The sequence below is a fragment of the Micropterus dolomieu genome, linkage group LG18 (assembly GCF_021292245.1).
Source record: "Micropterus dolomieu isolate WLL.071019.BEF.003 ecotype Adirondacks linkage group LG18, ASM2129224v1, whole genome shotgun sequence".
NCBI classification, from domain to species: domain Eukaryota; kingdom Metazoa; phylum Chordata; class Actinopteri; order Centrarchiformes; family Centrarchidae; genus Micropterus; species Micropterus dolomieu.
Genome location: NC_060167.1, coordinates 3002415 through 3009141, shown reverse-complemented (window position 1 = coordinate 3009141; position 6727 = coordinate 3002415).

Here is a 6727-nt window from a genome sequence, read left to right as displayed (position 1 = left end):
ACACACACACACACACACACACACACATTACTGTGTCATTTACTTAGTTTATTTAAATTTAAAATTTTAAAATTGTATTTAATTTTTTTAACACACACACGTTACTGTGTCATTTAATTATTTAATTTTAATTTTTAAATTATTATTATTTTTTGAACACACACACCCACGCTTATTGCTTTACTTATTTACTTTTTTTAAACATTTATTTTTACAGAATTTGTATTTCATATAAATATTTTTTATTATTGTTATTTTATTTTGTATTAACACACACAAACACAACTTTTGCTGTTTTATTTCCTTATCTTATGAAATGTATGAAATGAATTGTCCTTGTACTAGTTTATGTAGTTTATATATAGCTTTGGCAATATTGTTGCTTTCCATTCATGCCAATAAAGCTAATTTGAATTTGAATTTGGTGTGATCACAGAGCACAGAGGTGTATGATTCTCCTGAGTTTCCTTCAAATGTTATGATCAATGATATCTGACGTATCGAGTGTTTGACGGACACACAGACAAACTAAACGAGTTACTTGCTCTGGATTATAAAAAGATTTAATGATCTTTTCTGTAGTGTCATGAGTTGGACATGAGCTTTCACACATGACACCATGGACCTGAGGGTTGTCAGGCAGCAAATAGCCACAAATCAAATACAGAACCCTAAATATACATTTTATAAATCTTCTGGAGCTAATGTATCTATAATGCACCCTTCTTTAATAAAAAATACCACCTTAAGAATAATGTATGGTTACGGTTGGTTAAAAACTGTGGATGCAGGTTTCAGAAGAGTGAGCGGGCACTCAGACTGAAAACAGCCCTGCGTTTGAACAGTGCAGCGGGATGCGTTGGTGGCGGTGTGTTGTTTAAAAGGTAACAGTGAGACAATGAAATACGATCCAGGAAGTCCTGTTGGAGGTACAGATGAATGTATTTAGAGGCACCCGCCCAGCTGACCTACATTTCCACATCTAAAGCCTTACTGCATGCATGTCTAAAAAAAACCCACAAACACAAACTTTAGTCTCAGCGTGACATTCAGACACAATACACTCCCATCCACGCCCGTACTTTCCACCTCACTACGTAACAGGCACAATGATTCCTGCAATGTCATTGGACGTACATGCTGTCCTTGTCTCCTCTCTCTCTCTCCCTCTGTCGGACTCTATCTTCCCCTTACCTGCATAAATCTTCTCTTGTGGAGAGGAGGTCATGTGACTCCATATGACACCTCAAGTTCTTTAACGTCGTCCCTGATCCATGATCTTCATATATGTTTCGATCTATTTATAATTCTGTTATCCTGAGTATCCAAAACTGTGATTTTCTGTGTTGGTCTTTTCTATTTCCTGTCTGCCCGTCCTGAGAAAGGTAAATCCCTCCTTTGCTGCTCTTCCTGAATATCTACCATTTATTATTCGCCAGTTTTGCCAGATTTTACGTGGTGTTTTTTCGTCATCCAAATTCAGGGTCTGAAGATAAAGAGTGTTTTGACAGATTAAATCTGTGATATTTGGGTGAGACAGTTCTTCCATCCCCCGGATGTCCAGGGGATACATGGAGCAACACATTAAAGGTTAAATTACCCGGTTAGAAAGAAACAATCAAACAGAAAGCAAATACCTACAACACAGACCGTCAGACAGAAGTATGGAAAAGAAGAAGAAGCCGGTTCCGTACGTACAAAAAGGTTACACTAACAAACTAAAAATACACACCCCACCCTCCAGCTGGGAGGAGATGGACACTTTCGGTTTAAAGTGGTTCACAGCTGTTGATTAAACAGATATACATACTGAGTGGAAGCTGCATAACATAACAACAGCATATTAAAAACATAAACTGTGTGCTGCAGAATCGTCCAACGTGGACTTAATTTCTTGAGATTCATGGCTGCATGAATGTGTGTAAAGTAAAGATTAAGAATCCAGGATTCAAGAACCTGAATACGTCATAGTGTAAACACAGCAAAATGAGAATAAATCAGACATCATCAGAAACAGAAAATACAGAATCTCAGCAATATAAATTATAAGCTATATATATATATAAAATATAATACCGATATAACAAAAGTGTAGTAAAGGAGCGGTGTGCCAGATGTGGAATGATGGTGTATAGGGATGTTCAATGCCGTGTGGCTGGTGCAGAAATACTGCACATAACCAGTGTCTTGAAGTGACTCCAATGATAGCAACACATCAGTGTTATCAGTCTGTTAGTGTGCGAGCAGATTGATCTGAAGCCCCTTCCTGATGGAAGGAGCTTAAACATGGTGTCCAGGGTGTTCTTAGAGCACGCTGGAGGGCTTTTTTTGTTAGCTTTGGTGCAGCGGCTGCATCAGGCTGTCGTGCAGTTTGTCAGGACGCTCTCTGGACTTCATCAGTAAAAGTTTGGCTCTCCTAAGCCTCCAAAAAACATAAAGGCATTGTTGCGCCTTACCCACCACTGCTGAGACTCTCCTCTGTGACTGCCAGGAACCTGAAGCGGGGGACTCTCTGATGTGGACTGGCCTGTGTGTGATCTACTAGGTTGTTGTTGGCGCAGCATGCTCAGGTTTTGAACTTCCTCCATGTCTGCAGCTTTGTCACTGTGTGCATTGTGGATGGGTTGGTAGTCATGAAGAGTGCATAAAGGATCGGGCTCTATGGGGGACGCCAGTGTTCAGGGTGGAGGACTTGTGCTTGCACACTCCAGTCCAGTTGCATGTGGAGTTTGTTCTGACGGTATCGAACACCGAGCTGCCTCCTGACGTAGGTGATGTGTCTTTCCAGGTGAGAGAGGGCTGTGTCAACACAGATGGTGTCCTCAGTTGATCTAGGCGAACTAGGGTTGGTCTAGATCAGCTGGGACAGTGTCTTTGATGTGGGCGAGTACCGGCCGTTCAAAGCATTTTGAAATGGCAGCGGTGAGAGCGGCTGACCGGCAGTCATCGGGAGAGGTTACCATAGTGTTTTTGGGACCAGGCATGATGGTGGTGGATTTGAGGCATGCAGGGACTGTGTGTGTCAGCACAGACCTGGAGGACAGACCCGGCTGCCTGTTGGTTTCCCAACAGTTTGAAACTGACTGGAGGTCAGCTATTGTCTTTGTCAAACCGAGCAAGGAAGTTGTTAAGTTCCTCCACTAGGTTGCCAGTGTTGCAGGGCTGGTGAACGCTGCTGCTGGTGGTGTTGTTTTATCTTTCGTAATGTGTAATGGTTCGGATGCCTCGCCACATCAAAACCTCACAAATCAAGCCATGACAAAACAACAAAAGAAAGGACAGAGATGGAGAGAAGAGACATAAACATATGAGCACACACAGGCTTTTCTAAAGAACCTTTAACTAGATCACAAACACTGCGTCTGATGGACGTATAGATGAAACAAGACGAATGGAACTGAAGACTGAGGCAAGCTGAGCAGAAAACATGAGACCGGAGCTTTGTGGAAAAAATGATGATGCTTTGACTGACTGAGTCATGAGCTGCTTTATGAAAACACTGTGTGCTGAAAAATGTCCCAGCGGTGTGAATATTACAATATTAAAGCAGTTATTACACCGTAAGCAAACAGTGCCAGCTCGACAGCTGTCATGTCAAATAAAAACTGTATTTTAGACACAGCCATATAAGATTTTATAATGTCATTTGGCAGATGGCTGATTCAGTGCAGCTTCACTTCACATAATAGTTTCTTACATGCAGATCTCACAGCTGGAAAACAGTCAAATGTTTGGGAGGAAAAGGTTGTTTTCATATTTATTTTAACATGGAAGTTTACCCAAATTATAAAGATAATGTATTTTCAGACAGACAGAGAGAGAGAGAGATCTGTCCAGGTTTTGAGGATGAATGAAGTTATTGGTGCTAAAAGCAACAAAAACTAGAGTCTGCAGCCATGTCAGCAGCTCTACGAGGCTGTACTGACATACAGTGGTATGTCGGTAGGGCAAATTTGCTAATAATGGTAACTCAAACATGCTGATGTTTAGCAGGTATAATGTAAAATAACATTGAATAACATTTGCCAATTGCCCTTCCACACAACGTACTGATGGAAATATCAATACTTGTGCTGGTTTTTGGTCATTAACTAAAGTATTGGACAAATTAAAATGTTGCCCTGTTGATGGCTTGAGATTTAAAATCCATGAACCAAAAGTCATGCCAACCCATCCGATAGTTGTTGAGATATTTCAGTCTGGACCAAAGCGGTCGGCCGTCCAACACCCAGAGAGCCGTGACAGATCATACAATCGACAACCTCATCTCATGTGAACTTTCAACTGCACCAAGTGAAGAACAGAGTGTGAAAGAAGACGCTTGGATAGAAGAGAAACTCGAGCACAAAGAGACAGAAATACGTTATGTCACCAGCAGGATTCTTGTTCCAGCAGGTTCAGTGCAAAGTCAAACTCTTCCCGCAATTTCCATTGAAGAGCACCAACGGATTTCCATTTTCCCAGCGGTTGATTCCTTTATGCATGTGGTGTGTGTGTGTGTGCTTTGGGTGTGTAGCGTTTGTCTTCACAATGTGTCACCTGGAGCAGAAACGTCCTAACTCAGATTTAAGAACAACTGGAGCATGTAATTATTCAGGCTGTTCAAACATGCTCCAGCAGCATTTATTTGATTTTAATACTCAGAATATTCACCGGAGTTCAGCAAATATACATTATCTGAATAAGTAAAATAAAAACTGAGAAATGAGAAAGTCAAAGTCTGCAAAACATATTCAACTGCACATGCTCAATAAATCATATAATCAAATCAAATGAATAAATCCGGCGTTTAGTCTGAATCTAGTTAAAATCTCTTTATTACGCATCCATTATATTCATAATGCAACAATATGGAGACAGGATGGTGTTCTTGTGACAGCAGCGCGACTCAGAGACTAAAACAAAGTTTCACCTGCTCGCTGACCTGAAGAGGCTACAGCTTCTCTGTGACCCAGATGTCAGGAAGTGACTCTGCCACTCTGGGAGCCTCCATAATGAAACCTGGTTGTTGACCCAGTTTAGGTCCCGACACATAAAAAGGAGCAAGAATCTTCTGCTGGGACCAACACTTTCAGTTCTTCTACTACAGAACAAAACAAAGCAGGCACGGCTTCTTATATTATACAGACATTCAGGGCCCCCAGAGGATGAATCCTGCTGACTTCAGCGATCCTCTGACTTCCCTGTTAACATCTGTGGTTCACAGTGAAATATCTAAAGAGCCTCTAGATGGATTGGAATTTGATGCCCACAAGGACACGTTGGATCTGACATTTCCTCTAGTGCCACCAGCAGGTCAGAGTTTTGAAACTGTTAAAAGGATTGCCACAATATTTGGTTCAGACATTCATCTTCCCCTCTGACTTTTCTGATTTATACCTGCTAAACTAATGACATTCAGTACTTACCTCCACTCTGCATGCTCAAGCATCCTTGGGCAAGATACTGAACACCAAATCGCTCCAGTTTTGGTGTGCGAATGTTAGTTTCTGTTTCTGACGAGCAGTTGGCACCTTAGCCTCTGCTCATTAGTGACTAAGAAGGACGACTAGAAAGACGCAACGCAAGTACAGACCATTTACCATTTACTTTGTGTTTAGTTCTAATTTGCAAATGTTAGCATGCTAACATGCTGAACTAAAACGGCATAAAAGTACCCGCTCGACACGTTAGCTTTGTCTTTATGAGCGTGCTGGTGTTTGCACAGCTGTGCCTGCGTAGCCAACCAAAGAAGCTTTCTGTTATTGTTGCACTGACGATTCTGCTTGCAATTAATTCTGTGTTTTAATTGAAACTGCAGTTTTCAGAGGCTGCAAACCTGAGTACAAAGAGATTGTGTAGCAACGCCCATTGCCCAAGATGTTTACTTTATGCATAGTGATGCAGGGTGTGTGTGTCACCTTGGTAAGAGCTTAAATACCTAAGGGTGATTAATAACATTCAGATACTGCAGATTCAGTTTCAGTTGTGCAGATGTTGTGGCGGTACTGATTCCACGTTTCAGCTCAGGGAAACGAGCCGGAAACCCAGTTCCCAAACCACATAATCAACAAAACAAATATCCACTTGGAGAACAAATCTCAAGTACTTTAATGAAAAAAATCCTCCTCAGAGAGATAAAGAACAGGAAGTGGGGTTCTCCTGGAAACAAACCAATAAACTTAAATAAGTACGCCTGCAGGCAGCAGCTGATTGTGGGGCAAAGGCTGCCCTGTTTCAGGCACTAACGGTGTCTAGGTTCACCCTGTGTTCAGTTCCAGGATACTCTCTGTAACAGACAAGCAAGACAGCAAATAAATCTCAGCGGGTCCTAAAGGGCAGAGCTTCAGGCTGAGTGTGTTTGAAGAATCCTGCACCAAATAGTGGAAGGATCAGAATCCCCCTGGATGCTTAAGACGGAAATCACCAAACTGCTCTCAGTCAGTGTTCAGGAGTCAGTCCCCCCATCAGCAGGTGATCTGAATGATTATTCTCTGATGAACCCAGAGGAATGTTGACACTGAGCCAGAATTCATGGGAAAAGGGAAATGAAATGGCAACAAATACGTAAGAATGAAGGACTGCTACACTGTGACACCAAAGAACCATTCAACAGTTACTTTAACAGTTACCAGCAACAGAAGATGATCCTGCAGCCTGCTGCAAAGACTCCGGCTGTTTATTGTCTGTTGTTTATATGTACTAGTTTAATAAATATTGACTTTTTGCATGCTACACACACACACAC